Raw genomic sequence first — 18,641 nt, forward strand, 5'->3', positions numbered from 1 at the left:
ACCCAGTGGTATTAGCCACATAGCCATGTTTGTTTGTCCTTTAAGTCTCTCTTTGATGGAAAAAAATGAAAGGAAAAAGATAATGTAATAAATTTGTTGCCATGATAACAGAAAATTTCTTGTCAATAGCATTTTATGAGAAATGTCCACTTCCACCTAATCTTTTTCTGATAACAGTTCTTATTTAGTCTTTAAAATTTTATATATGTATACAAAGTATCTTGATCATATCAAAAAGTTTCATTTATTTACTTTTATGTCTGTATGTGCATATGCCTGCACGAGTTTATGTCCACTGTGTGTGGTAAAGGCTAGAAGATGCTGGAGTCCCTAGAACCTGAGTTAGCAGGTGGGCACGAGTCACCGAATGTCAGTGCTAGGAATAAATACCAGCATCTCTAGAGAAGAAAGAATGTTCTTAACTACTGAGCCATCTTTCTAGCCCATCATGTGCTCCTTTTTAAATTATTTATTTGTCTGTTCTTTATTTATTGATAACCCAAAGTCCAATTAGTGCTGATCATATGCACATGGGTATGGGCACCCACTGGGACATGGGCACTAGCTAGTGGCCATGACTCCAAAGAAATGTGATTTTGCTTCCTGCAACAACCATTACCTGCCACTAACTCCTCTGTTCGGGGTGGGGTGTTGAATTTGTTTTTAACAATTTCTTTTTTTTTTTTTTAATGCTAAAATTTTTAACTGCCTTGACCTGCTGTGAGTCTTGAGCAGGTAAACACAGCCGCCGTGAGTTCCTACACAATTTATAAACATACTTTGAACCCTTATCCTTTGCTTTCCCAAAGGAAATCCTTAGTTCATACATCTCGATCTTCCCATTTTCCAGCAGAGTTCTCTTGGCTAGGCAAGGGTGGGCGGGGCTCAACGCCTTCCATCTGAAACACTACTTTCCTCTTCCTTCCATGGAAGGATAAATGAGGTGTGCGTTTGACAGTTCAGAAGGAAGAATTATGTAAGACTGAACACAGGTTGGGGTAGAGGTAGGAAGTTCCTCTACTTTATTCTGTGTGCGCTCAGTTCAGGTTGGGTTATAGGGGCTGGCAAGAAGGCTCAATGAATCAAGAAGTTTGCGGCTAAGCCTGACCACTGTGTTCAGTCCCTAGAGCCCACAGCAGGAAGAGAGACCGGACTCCTGCAAGTCATCGTTTGACCTCTATCTGCAATGACACGTGAACGCTCACGCCCTTCCCTGCACGCTCAGAAAATTAAGGAATGTAATTGAAAACAATTGGAATACAGTAATGGAACTTTATTGCCTTCTAAGTTACAAAGACAGGATGAAAGCTTTCATGGAATCACTGGTGGAGGCAGAGTAACAGCTCATCTCTGGGAACAGATCCTAGCACAAGACCACAGGACTGTTCAACATGCCACTCTTAGCAATGACTGGACTTCCGGGCACAAGGATCATGAAGCCTCCATTTTGTGTCTTGACACCTGCCAAATAGTATCTCAGCTACAGAACAGTGGCAAAGAAAACAAAGAAAGAAAACTCCCCAACCTCCTTTGCCAGCATCTGGAACACAGCAAAGCATTACCTCAGTCTTACTTGTTCCCACCAGATCACATAGAAGAGTACAGAAATAGCATGGCCAAGACACAACCAAAACTTAGCAAAAGCAGCCTCCACAAACTCCCTCACCCTCCCCAGGGCTGGTATCTTAACAACAATCCAACCAATACCAATATTCAATTAATATTCTGAAGAAGTATATCCAAGCACTCTAAGTTTCCACTCTATGTTTTAATTAAAATTCTCAGAGGTTCACAGTGAGATTGTGCTTCCTCTCTAGCCTGCTTCCCCTAGAGTTCGACTGGCTGTCAATTTGCATATAGTGCTCACTGAGACAGAGTTACCATCTGTTTAAATAACCCACATCTCGGAGATTTACACGGCTGCACGTGTCTTGGCAAACCTTTCAGTTTATAGATCTAGGTCAGTCCGCCTCGAATTTTAACAGAACAGTTGGTTTTCCTGTAGAAACAACTGTATTTAGACTTTGGGAGTGTTTGCTCTTCTTTAGCAAGTGTTTGATCATCTGCAAGTCCTTCAATTATAAGAAGGCAACACTAGAGAAGGAAAGAAGTATTAAAGAGGTATTAAAGAGAAGCGCTTTGGAGGTTGCTTCTAACCTGATGCGTAAGCAGGTCATATAACTGGGAGGCTTGAGTCTCAAACAAAAAGGAATTTCAATGATTGCATTTGTTTTCTTCCTTGGAAGGCATGCTCGTGTTTGTTCGTTGCTTTTGGAAGGCTCTGCATCAGTATAAAGATGTGCTAAACATGACTTCTAAGACAGATGCTAACCCCATCATCTCATAAATAACCACCTGCTGCTCTCCTATCAGAAAAATCACTTCAAAGCTTGATCTGCTTCAGTGCCTACCTTCCGACCCCAACAGTGACATCAGGGAGTGTCCCATTTCACTAGTAAACCACTGCCACATACACAAAACCACACATTTTGGAGGCACATTCTGGTGCTTTTGATGAAATCCACTGATGTTTATAAACTACACAGATAAAGTTGGTAGCTCAGTCTCAAGACTTCCTAAGCTCAGTTCTGCTCTGAGTTCTTACTCTACAGCTCCCCGTTTTCCGATGACCACCGACCTCATCTGCCTCGGGAAAGTCTGGAGTAGTGCTATTTAATTCATTCAACTTAGCCATTCCAAATTGCATTGACAAACACAGACTGACTGTCTAACTGAACTCTGGGTCTCTAATACAGCAGCCATAAAGGATAACGGTTAAAGAGCATACAAATCTAGCTAATAAGGTACTAAAAATATATTAGAAAATACATGCAAAATGACATACGCACTCGTGCATCTGTGTATTAGATTGAATGCAACAAAAATACAATATTCATACTTTAGGTGTGAAATTTGTTATTCATGAGTTCTGAAAGATAAACAGTTAATTAGTAACATGAATTGGAGTTTGCTAAAATAATTGTTTTTTTGACACCAGCACAATACTTAGAGCTTGCAATTATTTTCTATCATAGAAAGAAAGAAAGAGAAAATTTTTAGAGAAAAAAATTACTCCTTCTCTGCCTGTGGCACATCTGGGCATGGTTTGTACATCCTTGAGTATGTAGCATCTGGCATCATTATAAGTGGATTTGATGGTTCAGGGCTGGAGCTGATTGGCAGGAACCACTAAGATCTGTAGAAGTGGTCCTAGTGTTGCTATGGTGACAGAGCTCATCTTTCCAAGTGGCTCAGGCAGGGTTTCTCATAATGAACTATATCCTGGGCCAGAAACCCTGACAGCTCTTAACCCTACCTGGCTTCAGTCTTTTCTCTGCAGCATCTGTTATTCGACCTTAAGTTCTGAAGTCAAGATTCAATCACTTTAAACTATGACTGAAGCTACTTCAGACAAAGGAAACTTAGGGGTACAACCCGGATTTCATTCAAATAAATTGCACAAATTCTCCTTTCTGAATGGGTCTCTCATGCTGTTAACTCTAAGAGATGCCATGTATACCAAGGCAGTGATTTGGGAGTGCTAAACCCTAGAACATTTCCAGAATTGTCCCCAAAAGTTATGAGGAAGTACCATGGTGCCATTGAATTGGTGTCAACCAATAATACAGCATTTTCAATACTTTCAAAAACCCCTTTCATACAGAAAAGTAACAATCATTTTATAAGTAGGATTGGAATTTTTCTATGATCACTTAAAACAGTCATTTGCTGGCTTTTTTTTTTCTTTTTTTCTGCCTGATTCTTTGGAAGAAAAGAACTGAGCAGGGATTATTGGTTTGTGCTTTTAATGAGGCAAAGATCCCCTGAGAGATACCTAGTAAGTTTTGCTCAGAAATAAACATTTATAAAACCCCTCTCCTTGAGACTCACTGTAATAAATTCAATTGTTAAATAAAAATTGTCCATTCAGCAGTGCACAGCATCGTTCCCTGTTCTACTCATGAGCTGCACACATTGCCTGCTGCATTGCACAGATGCCGCATGCTTAGTTCTGTCGGCTACACACTTATTTACACAGACCTAGCAACTCCGTGTGTGCGCATGTATCGGTACATCTATTATATGTATGCACATATATACGAATTCAGATAATATAGTACATATGACTTTATGGGTGAGTAGGTATATGTCAGTGTTATAAAAAATACATTTCATTGAGCTTTTTAGTCTTTCATGTTTGCGAACGACTTTTTCCCAAATTATTCTGAATTATTTAAGGTTCACCGTAAAAATAGTTACAATTTCATATGGAAACACACTATTGTGTAAAATTTTAAGATGTGGCTATATCATAGATCCCAGCTAGTGTCCATTTGAAAGAAAAGGCAGGTCTATGAAGATGCCCAAGGGTCTGTGATGACTTCAGCATGACCATGGAAGTCTTCCCTGTGCCGTCTGTACAGCCTCAGAATCATTTCTCCAGACTGGAGGCAAAAGCAAAAGCCCCTGCGCAGAACACTGGAATCATAGCAGCAATACGGCCTATTGAGAAGATACCTTAAAATACTGTTATAATTACTGCAACATAAACTAACAGAATAAGTTAACTCTTTAAGTTCTAAAAAGGGAAATTTATCATATATTAGCTCTCCTTTATCCAAGTTACACCACATACTAAAATGATCAAATAATCATTAACCATGCCTGAGAAATAACCAAGCATTGCTTCTGCTAATACTTTATTGAAAAATTTTCAAGGTCACAATTTTTATATTTGTGTGCCAATTATGCTTTCAGCAGATTCGACGCCCTTACTGCTAAGAAACAGAATACGATCATTTGGTCCTCTGGGCATCAACGATGACATGAAATGGCTGGTATCAGGCCATGTAGCAGCACAGTTGAGACACACAAGAAGCTGTAATACATAAGCTTAGAGGGGGAAATGTGACTGATTTCACAACCAGCTCTGTCTCTACAACACCTCGATCAGCTGCAAGGTGATATCGACTAGTTGTCTTTTCGAACTGTGGATATGATGTCCCTTATGGAGAGAGGCTGTCACGGGAAGTTCCCAGGGGAAGTAAAGATAAAATGTCTACAAATCTGTTGAAACTGTGATGAGCAATTGGCTGAGTTTAACATCACTTGGAATCCCAGGAAGTCTGCTGTGTGTTCTCAGTGATGAATGGTGACCCTAATGCTTTATGACACAACATCACTGCATACCAGAATTTGAGTCAACGGAGAGTTTTCCAGCCAACTGCTGCAATATCAAGTCAAGGCCACGTTCTACCTTGACTGGACTCCATCTTGAGTGGTTCCATTCCTGTGGCCTTAGAAACCACAATAAACCACTAGAATTCAAATGCCACTACCATTCAAGGGACGTCTTCGGTCTGTAAACTAAGTTTCTCAGAATTTACCTGCCCTGTGCCAATACCTTCTTTTTCTTAATTCTTCTCTCAAACAATACATCCCGAGCTATTTCCCCTCCCTCTGCTCCTCCCAGCTCTCACCCCTCCTCCCCCGCTCCCAGATCCACTCCTCCTCTTTTGCCCCTCAGAAAAGAACAGGTCTCTCTGGGCCAGTATCTCACTGAAATATAAACACGTGTAACGTTCCCAGTAGCACATCACAGGGTAGGGATGCAACAGAGGACAGAATTCAGTCCAGTGGGGGTTTTCATCTAAAATGAGCGCTCCTCGAGTCTCTGTCCACAGAGAAGGGGTAGCAAACTGCATGCGTAGTTTGAAGACCAAGTTGCTTATAGACTTCGAAGGTTTAGGGAGCTAAACCTTTAATGGCAAAAGAACAATGGCTAGGAATAAACTTTCACAGCTTATTTCTTCCAGAAGGGAAACTTCAGGCTTTAACATCACTTGTATGTACCTACATTTATGAAAGAAAAGTTACCATTATAACCTAAGGTGCTTAAGAAAGGACAGGGTAAAAACGATGAAGCAAAGCTCACCAAAAGTTTCCTCCCAAAACCATCCCAAGGGACGATTTAAGTGACAGAATGTAAATGCTAATTTAAAGTCAGAGGCAGCTTCAAGGGAGACAGCAGAGCTTGCAGAGAGCACACTATCAACCAGTAGAGGGCGAGGGGCCCAGAGGCCGTATTGTTGTATTCCAGGATGCAATTAAAAAAAAAAAGCAAAAATCCAACATGGTTTGAAAGAAAATAGAGGCGTATAAGATAGTTCTAAATGTTTAAGCATTTGTGTACTAACAGTACCTGGAACTAGGAATCGTGACTACAGAGTGAAGGGCCTGCTTGAATAAACTCTCAGCAGAACATGTCTTAAACACAAATGTGAGCCCTGACCCTCACAGTCGAAGGCATGGGTGAGGCCAGAGCGAAGGGAACAGCACAAAACAGCTAACAAAAGAACTGAATGGCATCATTAATAACCCCGATAGAAGCAGACAGTGAAAACATGTATTTAAAGGTATGAAATATAGTACTCTGAAACCACACTTCCAATGGACATTGTGTATTTAAAAGCACAATGGCATTTTCAGGTATGTGAGACTAAATTCCCTCAGGCAACATCTGGGGGAAAAAGTACTGCAGGAGGAATTAAAGTAAAATAAAAACTGGACGCAAGGGGCAGACAAAACATAGACCTAGTGATGGACAAAGAAATCAGCCACATACATGGTTATTGCAAATAAGCTTTTGTTGCTGCTTTCAAAACCTGCAGTAACAATTTAGCAGTCAAATTGCAAATGAGAACAACAGGAGAAATATCAAGAAAATACAGAGAAAAGGAAATTAAAATAATGTGAAAACCACGGTCTTGAAGAGGGAGACAGTAGCTGCTAAACGGACACCTCTTATGAAAAGCGAAATACAAGTTTAAATGTGTATTAAATTTGCAAGTCTTCCACTAGTAGAAGAGAAACAGTGTCTGCAACCAAAACCAATTCAGATTTGGTCAATGTCGGTGCTTTTCCAATCAAATTGGTATTCTGTAACCAGGTTACTTGCCATCACAAAAATAGCACTATTTACATAAAATCCAGATGGCTCGGAAGGTCTACATTTTAAAAAGGAAAAAGATGCAAATAGGGAATAGAAAACTGTGTTAGTAAAAAAAAAAAATCAGAAAGACTGCTCTGTAAAAAAAAAAAAATTAGGATAACACTGAGAAGCCTTATACACTAAGTTTTCACATCCAGAGAGTATGTGGAGGGACAGCTGGCACTGAAGCTCCTGGGGAGAGCTGCACGGGGGCCGGCTGCTGCAGGAGATTCTAAAATAGAAGCACCTAGGGAAGGAATTTAAATGACATCATCAACTAACAAAGGAGACTACACTCCAACGAGACATCTGATGCCATGAAATAAAACCTCCTGTGCCAGGAAGACGTTACATCCTGTTGAAATTTAGGCAAAAGCAATCCCGTAGAAGATCCTCCCAAACATCACAGGCTATGGTGAAGGCTATTGGTTTATCCTCCATTACCTAATGGTAAGCGCCTATCACTGAAGACACCACTGATGTCATCATAGAGAAACGGTTGGTGCCCAACTAGAAGCTTCACGCCTACTGACTAGTGTTCATGGTGCTACAGGGTGCCTTGCGTGCTGCAGGAGGAGAAAAAAATTAATGAGTGTCACCCCGCTGCAAACCCTGCAGCTTACGACGGAGACCTGCCGGTCAGTCAGACTGGTGTGGCAGTGATACCATGCCTTCAGAGGAATCCGCCACTTTTTACTGGATTTAAGTCCACTCCATGAGAAGGAACCCATACCTGACACTGCCAAAGTGGCCAGCAACCTGAGATTAGATAGGTCAGAGACAGGCCTAGGGGAATGCTATCATCCTGCTAAGAAAGCCTAGGAATGAAATGACTCTTACTGACAGATATGCTGCTGTATCCATAGATCCGAGCATCACTCAGCCGTCATCAGAGAAGCTTCTTGTGAAAGTGGGAATTAACACGGCGATCCACAGCAGGACAGTATGCAGAAGTGGGAGTTTGGAGCTCTCAGCCCTAAAGGAGCCGTCTTTATCAAGGCCCTCCCCTCAAGGCTCAGGGATCTATGCAAAAGGAGAGGTAGAAAGACTGGATACGGTGGTGCACATCTTTAATCCTAGCACTAGGGAGGCAGAGGCAGGCAGATCTCTGAGTGTGAGGCCAATTTGAGTTCCAGGACAGCCAGGGCTATAAAGGGAAGCCCTGTCTCAAAAAAAGGAGGGGGAGGGAGGGAGAGAGAAGGAAGGAGGAGGAGGAAAACAGTCAGAGGAGGTAGAGACACAGCAGGGCGGACACACGTATAAACACACAGAGAGTGTTGCAGCACACACGAGACCAGGCTCAAACCAGACTGAAATCCAGCAAGGAGAAAGAAAAGAGGACACAATGTCCCATCCCTGACTGAGAGGCTATTTGCAGTTGATCCTTGCTGGGAAGGGGAAAGTCAATTTTCACCAAAGGAATGTCACTGGGGAGATCACCAATACTCTAGACCAGGCCCGTGCCCTGGCTTATTTGTCCAACACAAAGAAGACTCCACATTGTGTGTGCGTATTTTGTTTTTTATTTTATTTTATTGTCTTACTAATCTTATTTCTTTTTGTTTGTTTATATTTTCTTTTTTTGCTGTTTTTCTAAATTTTATAGAGAAGCAGAGTACATAAAGTTGGCTGATTAGGAAGGTGGGGAGATCTGGGAGGACCTGAGGGAAGGGAAAGAATATGATCAAAATATAATGTGTGATATATTAATTAAATAAAAAATTAATATTTAGAAAAATATATTATGAAAATTGGCACAAAATACACTATGCACATTAAAAAGTTCCCAGACAAGATGGAAGGTGAGGACCAACACTTAGCGTGGTCTCCATACATGTGCATCACACACATGAATGCACACACATGCTCACCCACACAAGATAGGAAACTTACTTTAACCATTCATATCTACCCTTTTTCAAGGACTAGAGAATTCCATGCTACAGAAACAATGAAAAGGTTATTAAATCCCTTATAATGCATAAATAATTCAACCACTGGGGACAGAAAAAGTCACAAGAAGACAAAAGACCGATTCAGGAATGCAACCACTTCTCAACTATTCAACCTTATACCAGCTTCATTTATCTCTATGAAAGGAGACAAAATATCAACAGAATGACAAGAGTCAGTAGAGGCTTAATCCTCCTTTCCGAGCAAACAAAGCTGACAGCACGCTGACAACAAACCCCGAGATGCGTTTGACTCAGTAACTAGTCACTAAGAGAATATTCCATAGCACAGAGACTGTAGTTAATAATCATGGCCCGTATATCTCAGAGTCATCAAAAGCACAAACCGTAAGAATCTCGAAAGAAATGAGTGTGAATGACAGATACGCTGATCGCTGATTTAATCATTCCACGACGTATATGTGTGATTACATCCCACCGTGTCACATAAACGTATACAATTACTGCTTGAAACTAAAGAGAAAATGTGGGGGGGGGCAGCCGTTCTCACGGGTGGACACTGAAGCCACAGACAGAGAAACGCTGACTTCCGCATCACTCAGCACTGCATGGGGCTCCTTAAGTTGGTTTATAAATCAAGGGAAAATAAAGAGAATGAATAAATTTAAGGGAGAAATTAATAGCTCACTAATCTGTCATATTTTTTTTCTTCCTTCCTGGAACCACACATATCAGTTTCACAAAAACATAGAAGTAAAAAAACCTTCAAAGTTCCTTCACTAGAATAACGCTTCCAAGAATGTGAGAAAACAGGCGCCCCCAGGAGGGGTCATACTCAGTGACGCATGCTCTTTGAATGGCTATTTTTCCTTTTATATTGAAATTGTAAATGAGGGCACATACTAACACAGAGTTCCTATTATCAAAATGTCCTCTCTGTACAAGCCAGTGTGTGTACATGTGTAAATGAATAGACATACAAGAATATTCACTGTAATCGTGTGGCTTTGGAAATGACAAAGTTTCTTTTCAAAAAAGTGTTTATTCAGTGTGTGTGTGTGTGTGTGTGTGTGTGTGTGTGTGTGTGCGTGTATGTGTGTGTTTGGGGCAGGGTGCACTTGTCACTTGCCATGACAAATAAATGGGAGTCAGAGGACAACGTGAAACAGTTTGGTCTCTCCTTCCACAACTGGAGATCAAACTCAAATCATGAGGCTTACCAAGAAGCACGTTTACTTACTATGCCGTCTTGCTGGCCCCTGAATAAAGTTTTATGCTAGTCACACGGTTTTTCACAGATGCTTATTGTGTACAAGTCACTCCCCTAAGCCCTAAGAATGTATCAGTGGACACATTCTGGAAGCAAATTCTATAAAAGTTATAAGAATATAACATTGTAAATATTTTTTAAAATTACATATAAACTACTGTAAAAATGCTACCAAAATACAAGTTATAAAACCAAGTTCGCAGATAGGAAAGAGACAGAAAAGCAGCACACGTGCTTCAGGCTGACTGAGAATAGAAGTAAATAAAGCCAGCTAAGGTGAACAGACAGCAAGAACTGAGGACTGCATGGAAAGATGAAGGGGACGGAGAGAAACATTGTGGGATTCTGACAGGGTTGTTTTTAGATGGAGACATGAATAAACCTGGTAAATAAGGCAAGAAGACATTTAAGAGTAGAGCATAGACAGAGAGAGGTGAGACTGTATTCAGGGTGTTCTCAGAATATCCACATTCTTGGAAAGGAATGAATGAGAAATGGTTTGGCTATACCTTGCGGTTCCCATCACGAGAAGGATTTGGATTTTATTCTAAATGCTAGATACTATGCTACCATAAAAATTGAAAATTAAGTACTGGGACACAGATTAATAAATATGCCATGCCTGTTAAAGCTTCTGTGTTAAAGACACATAAGACAATATTGAATGTTCTGTGAACTCATATATTTATAAATATTGAAATGTTCTGTGAACTCATATATTTATAAAAACACATTTTTTAAAATTGAAAGATTCATTCTAAAGAAGAAATGCTGATTTTCCAAGAATGGAGACAAGTGACTGAAAAGGATTTTGGCAACTCTATATGTTTTTAAAATTATTTGTGAGAGAATGACTATGTATTGCTAAATTGAAAGACAGATAAATAAAACTAAAGGTTATATTTTACTATCAACAAACTTTTGTGGACCTAGAGACTTTGTACTATAACTTCCTCCTCCTGGGGGTACTTCTTTGAAATCTTAGGGGTACAATTTCAGTAAACGACATATGAGAAGACCACAAAAGCAGCCATTTCTGTCCCCGTTACACATAAATATCAAATGTGCTGTGGTTAGACCATTAACATTAGATGGTAACTATACAATGAGGTATCATAACTAAAACAGTTACTGTTGCCAAGGGACTGGGTTCTTTCTCAAGTTACATACACAATGATACAATGTTAGACACAACAGGAGGAGTATCTAGACCTATAGAAAAGTGAGTCACAGTCAGGCAGCCATCTCTAGGAACTCTGACTCAGGGAAGAATGGATTTAGATTCCAACTCTAACGCATGCCTTCCTAGAAAGCTAATCCAATAGACACACACTGATGAGTAAGTTGAAGTCCTGGTCTCCTATGCTATGCTGTGAATCAGAACGGGGAGAGGTAACAGGCACCAGCTGTTGTGGGGAGTGGCTGGCGTCCTGAGTGATTGTGCATAGTTGATGTGAGCAAAGGCATGCTAAGGTCCCCAATATCTCAGACCCATGGGAATGGCAAGGCCTCCTCTGGGTCAGGCTCAGAAGAATAGAAAAGTCTTCTTCTGCCTTGAGTACAGATGTCATGAACAACTGACATGTAGCTAAAACTAGTGTATGCAGAAACAATTTACCACAGGTTCTTCCTTCCACATGACTGACGGCCACCTAAAACCACTCCTCTGCAGAGACTTTCTACTGAAATTAATAAGCCTGCTTCCTTCTCATTCTGCTGTATTTAACAAACTCACCTCCTCATCCATCTGTAAACAATAAACTGAACTCATTGCTCCACAGTATTTAATGAACGTGCTGAGTTTCCAGGCTGCTGGTGTCATCTCCATCACAGCATACATCCATGTACATGTATCTATTCCTTTTTCATTCCCTTGTCAGTCCCGTCAGGTCCATTGGAAAGCCATGCAGTTCATGGCAAGTTGTGACTGAATATCCATAGCCCTGTGTGGTGATTTGAATGAGACTGGCCTCACAGGCTCATATGTTTGATTACGTGGTCCCCGATTTGTGGAATCATTAGGGAAGGATTAGGTGTGACTTGTTGGAGGCGTTGAGAACTGGGGGCAAGCTTTGAGGCTTCAGAAGACTCATGCCATTTCCAGGGAGACCTCTCAGCTTGTGGACTGAGATGCATGCTCTCAGGGATGTGGGTTCGGACTGAGATGTAAGTTCTCAGGGATGTGCGCTCGGACTGAGATGTTGGGCTCGGACTGAGATGCACGTTCTCAGGGATGTGGGCTCGGACTGTGACGCACTCTCTCAGAAATGTGGAATCAGACTGATAAGCACACTCTCAGGGACGTGGGCTCGGACTAAGATGTACGCTCTCAGGGACGTGGGCTCGGACTGACATGCACGCTCTCGGGGATGTGGGCTCGGAGTGAAATGTAAGCTCTCGGGGACATGGGCTCGGAGTGAGATGTACGCTCTCAGGGATGTGGGCACGGACTAAGATGTACGCTCTCGGAGACGTGGGCTCGGACTGAGATGCATGGTCTCGGGATATGGGCTTTTGGCTGCAGCTCTTGTCACTGGGCACCACACTTTCACTCCATCATCATTGTCTCAGGCCCTCCCGAACTGTAAACCAAATGAAACTCTTTTATAAGATGGCTTGATCGTGGCATTTTATCACACAAATAGAAAAGTAACTAGTACACCCTGTAAGTGAATACTCTTAATTTCAGGTTGTCAAAATACTGCATTCAGATGCAAGTGTAATATGGAGAAGTAATGCTACATCTTTGAAAATACATAGATCCTTTAAAAGATTCCCATAGACTCTTGGGTTAGAGAGATGGTTCAATGGATAAGAGTTCCTAATTTTGGCTCCCAGCACCCACTTTGAGTGGCTCACAACTGCCTGTAACACCAGCTCTTGGGGCTCCAATGTCTTTGGTTTCTGCGGGCATCTGCACTCATGTACACATACCTAAACACAGACAGACAGGCACACACACACACATAAACACACCTTACACATAATTAAAAATAGTAAAGAATAAATCTTCTCTTTGAAGATTCCTACAGCCCCTTTAACAATGAACACATTGTTGGTGTCCTCTTTCTAATAAAGGGACTCATACTAGAGCAACCAATTTCATTTCCCTCCAGCTGGCAGTGAAGATGGCCTTAAAATTTTGTTGAGATACTTGAATAATTCTATTTATAACACTTCCAAGTAATCAATTATCTTAATTAGAAAAGTGAAATATGTAATATTGCCTAATTGCTGATTTGCAATCACAGCCAGAGTACAGTAATGAATGTTAAACCAAGTTTAAATTTTTGTGTGAATTTTGACATAAGGTATGGTGTCTAAATGATACTTCTAAAATATAGTGCTCAGATCTAAATATATCTTGTTTCCTAGCACAAAAGAGGTATATGTCACTGAGTGATTTCTTTAAGTTCTTTGTAGCCAGTCAGTTTCCTCACTAAAAACTGAGTTGATAAGATCTACTCCTTATTGTTCTGGTGGGACTACAGGCTGCTCTCCTACTGCTGAATACAATACCCGCACAACTCACTGGACATGTAGAAGCTGAGGTGGTGTCTGCATAGAGCCTTCGCCCTGACATGCTACTGACTTTGGTACAGGAAGGTACTCTGTATACCACCAATGAGAAGTGTAAATATCAACCCCAGGCACAAACCCTCTGATCCACAGTGGTCTCCTGCCTGCAAACTACGCTCATACAACGGCACACAAAGTTTGTGGGAGTCACCAGTGTCTTGTGTGACTCAGAGCCCACTCCATGAGATGAAAGGCAGACCCGACACCAAGAACCGGACACTGGAGACCCAAAGACCTAGGGTCAAACCAAATGCTATTGCTCTACTAGAAGCACTCAAATGACCCCAATGACATACGACTACACTCATAGATCTGTGCCTTGCTCAGCCATCATCAGAGAAGCTTCCTCCTGTAGCAGATGGGAACAAATACAGAGACCCACGGCCAGACAATATGAAGAGATGGAGAGACCTTGGAACATTCGTCCCTAAATGGAATGTCTTCATCAAATCCTTCCTCTCAGAGCACAGGGATCACTAAGGAAGAGGAGGTAGAAAGAGTGTAAGAGCCAAAAGTGATGGACACTAAGGAAACAGGCCTTCTAAATCAACAGAATCAACTGTATATGAACTCACAGAGGCTGAGACAACATGCACACGACCTGCATTGCAGGCATCAGACCAGGTGAGGCCCTTGAACTGCAAGGAGAAGCGGACACATGCCCCACCCCCTAAACCAGAAGCCAGCTCCAATTGATAACCACAAAACGTGACCTGGTGTTCACTGTGAGAGTAAGGGATGGCCAGGAAGGAGAGGAGCAAAATCTGTGGTTTTAAAAAAGATGTGTTTTCACTCCGTCACAGAAAATTATGCTCTCCAGCAGACATTCTGACCATACAGGATGACAGAAAAGAAGATGAGAAATGCAGGATGCGGGGGTACCCTTGAAGGACTGGAAGAAGAAATGACAGATGCTTGCAACCTGGAAACGCCAGATGCACAGGTTCTCACCCTCACACTTAGGGAAGGAGAAGGCCACTAAAAACATATTCAGATAGCTATGGGAACTCTAGAGTCCGATTAGTGGCATGCTTCCTCGTGTTGTCTGAGGCACCGCTCCACACGCCCATACATGACAGAGGCACAGGAAGAAGAAAGTGGCTCACTAGACAAAGTGGGGCAGAACTCCAGGCTCCCGATACTCTCTATTGGGCCTTAAAGGGAATCCAGAGATGCCCTATGGTCCAGAGAGAAGGTGAAGAGACACTAACAGGGCTGAAGGATGGAGTTCAGTGATTGTGCTTGAACTCCAAGCAGTGGTCACATTAGCCACTGGACCAGGGCCCTAAAAGATACAGACTAGTTACATGATCCTTCTTTCTTATAAAAATTTATGAGCCCTATGCCGTCAGGGAAGCAGATGTTACCTAGGAAGGAAATGGGGTAGAAAACAAACAGACAAACAAATGCTTACTTGCAAAGGTCCCCGCTATGTAAATAGGCCACGGATGTCAGAAAATTGTGACACCACAAACTGCCACATTTAAGGTTTGCGTCTCAGTTTCCCAGAATCAAACCCTTTGCAAAACTCATTGCAGAAGGGCGGCTCTCATGAAGAGCCAGGTGCCTCCATTTTCATGACAAATGCTCAGATTTCTAGAGCCAGTGTAAACTCAGCTTAAATACTGAAATATATCCCAACCACACTCCTCACACCTTGTTTCCTCTTACTGCTTCTAGATGCACACCCTACTTCATCGGATAAACCTCCCTTGTTCTGGCGTCTCTGGTCCTCTCCACTTTTCATTCTTTGCAGACTGCACCCTTACATTCATGAAATTCAAATCGTATGTATTTGGCTTCCAGAATCTTTTCAATAAATCTCCATATTCCTTTAATCCTCTCTTTTCCTGATCTACGTGACTATGTTTTATTCTTAACACCATTCAAGAAGAGGAGTAGCTAAAAACAATCCTGGGAGAGCGCTGTCTCTTTAAAGTAAAGCAGAAAGGACCTGTCACAGGCCTGTTGTTCACCATATATAGGCCTTCTCAGCCATTAATCATATCATAAACCCAAAAAATACAACTTCCATTTATATTAATCTCTTATTCCACCTTAATCTTTCCAGGGTTTTATTTGAGTTTAATTGCTTCCAAACCCAGTGCAGAATTTCAAAGAGCATTCACTTATTTTAAATTTTCCCATTATCTTCTTGAAAGCATTAAGATTTCTTTGTAGAAAATAATAATATATGCACTAAAACACCAGAGAACATTCTAGGGCTAGAACTTCAAGGCGCTCGTCACTCAAACTTCTATGTTCCCATCATCTCAACCTAAAATATATTCCAGCCTGACTCTTCCTCCAAAAGTCTTACAATGTCCCTCAAACGCTCATGGTTGGAGGCTAGGTCCCTAATGCAAGCTGTGGATACAAATTCATGGGCTGCTGGAAGACGGAAGACGGTGGAAACATTAAGAGATAAGGCCTTTGGGGGGAAGTGTTCTCTGGGGCCATGCCGTGGAAGGGTTTGCTTTACCTCAATCCCTTTTCTGTCTCTCTCTGTTTCCTGGGCGCTATGAGGTGAGCAGGTCTTTTCCACCACATGACCCAACACAGGAACAGAGGCCATGGAAAGAGTGACCGTGGCCCAAAGGCTCTGAGACTATGAGCCCGCGTGGAATCCTTCCTCCTTTAGGAAGTTGGTATTCTGTCACGGCAATAGAGAACTCACTACCCCCCTTTCTTCCCAATTCTGTCAAAAAACACACACCTTTTCTCATTTAAACAAGATGTTTCAAAATGGCTTCTGAGGAAGTGACCATTATTACTATATGCACTAATAGGAAACAGGAAATCAGCTGTGTTCATTAGAAAACGAAATGCAAAACAACTGCTGATTCCTAACGGTGTTCTTGTTCCCTAAACCTAGAAACCTTTTTGACTGCAAAAAAGAGTATAAATAAATAAATGCAAAATGAAATACTGGGCATGAGTCTGCACCTCAAGCCTCCGTCAGGCACCTCCTCCCAGTGAATTATCCTGGGTTTAATTACAACAAGTGGCCTATTGAGTGGAATTCTCTGTAGGCTTCTCTTGGAAACTATAGATAACCTGATAACCTCGTTGACAGAGAACAGCGTGATGAGGAAAGGCCTTCCTGCTCATCAGAATCATTTACTACCCAGACAAATAAAAAATACAGGGGTCTGAAATTTCTAATCAATTAGAAAGTATGTATGTGTTCATCACCAACGTCACTAATATTTCCTAAAAATAACTAATATTTCCTAATAAATCATATTAGCAGTGGTCGTTTTCAACTTATTATTCTGAGATTGCTGTGTCTGTAATACTCTAATTCTGACATACCCCATGTCTTTCAGAATCAAGATTTTTCAATGTAGAAGAGAAGCACAGATGCAATGTTCATGAGGTGATACATGAATTATATCATCCTGAGTTATAATTGCACATATTAGTTATAATGTGTGCATATATAATGTAAATACCTGGAAACAATGATAAGCCTTGCAATATTCAATACATCTAAGGCCCACAGTATAGCACTGCAAGACCATTCTCTAATACAACAACCCAAAGACTCTTAGCAAAAGAACTAATCCCAGGTTTGAGGCCGAAAATGAACCAATAGACTTCAAGTCAGACATCAAGGAAGCTATCGGCAACCACCAGGTTCACAGCAGGGAGTCAGGGATCAACCCGAAGAGTGTCATAGTGACCAGAGATATGAAAGGAGGTCAACAGCCAGGAGTGACGACAGGAGAAGTAAGAGGACCTATGACCTGGGGATATCAACACTCAATTGCTAGTTTGAGAATATGCCAGTAAAGAAGAAAACTTGGCAGAGAGTAGGGAATCACATAGGCTGTTGGCACAGAAAAGTGTGTTTCAAGGAAGGAGTGGTCACTAATAGCAATTACTGCAAAGAATTCAAATAATGTGAGGACTGATGCACATGTAATGGTTCTAGATGCCCACTAGTTGGAGATATGACACACATCAAAAGAATATCTGATTAAGATAAGCAAACCAAATATAGGGGGATAGACTTTTGATTTACATGCACATCTCTGATATAAATCTAATTCATTCTGGTCTGTGCATATGCGTGTGTATAAGTGGTGTGTGTGTGTGTGTGTGTGTGTGTGAGCACGCGCACAAGTGCACACACGAATGAGCACGTGTGTGTGTGTGTGTGTGTGTGTGTGTGTAAGGGAAGCAAGAATCAAAGCACTCACTAAGAAAATGCAGTCAACTGCATTAACCTGTTGAACACGCCTAACAGCACTAACAAGGTGGACACCCACCAGAGTAAAAAGACCACTGATGTCCAAACTGAGATCTGGATGTTTTGCCTATGACAGAAATGTTGACATTTTAAAAATCCAGAGACCTTAAACCAAGCTTTAAAATGCCTGAGAAGAGAAACGGAACATGCAAAATTCTGTAACTAAAAGTATAGTATATAGAGATTATCCGTGACTATAAATGTAAAAAGCCCTGAGAAGTAATAGATTTCAGAATAAATGTGGCAAAGAAAAGCTCACAGTGGGTGAACAACTGAGTCCCGCTCTGCATGTATGCAAGCCCCCCGGAGAGATTTCCCTGGGGATATTTCCAGCCCGCTCTTCAAACTCTTCTGCCCTAACTGTGGCATTACAGAGTTGCTAAGGGGTTAGTCTCCAAGCTTCCCCAGTTGACTCTCCCTCCAATTCATCTGCCAAATACATCTTGATTTCTCCTTCTAAAGCATTACTGCACTGATTTAAGCCCTACTAAAGGAACTCCGAAGGTCCTACCACCTACCAAAGAACGTTGAAGCCATCCAGAATAGATGTCTTTTCCCAAACTATATCGATGCTGTTGCTCAACTGAAAAACACCTTTTCTTCCCTTGCCGTTTCCTCTCTATATGACACACA

The 18,641-nt window shown here is 41.5% G+C and overlaps 1 protein-coding gene across 3 annotated transcripts in view; it reads right to left on the reverse strand.

The window, feature by feature from the left end:
• Camk4 (calcium/calmodulin dependent protein kinase IV) overlaps positions 1-18,641 on the reverse strand; it is a 233,821-nt gene that overhangs the window by 171,032 nt on the left and 44,148 nt on the right. The window lies entirely within an intron of this gene.

The sequence above is a fragment of the Myodes glareolus genome, chromosome 13 (assembly GCF_982192425.1).
Source record: "Myodes glareolus chromosome 13, mMyoGla1.1, whole genome shotgun sequence".
Lineage (NCBI taxonomy): Eukaryota > Metazoa > Chordata > Mammalia > Rodentia > Cricetidae > Myodes > Myodes glareolus.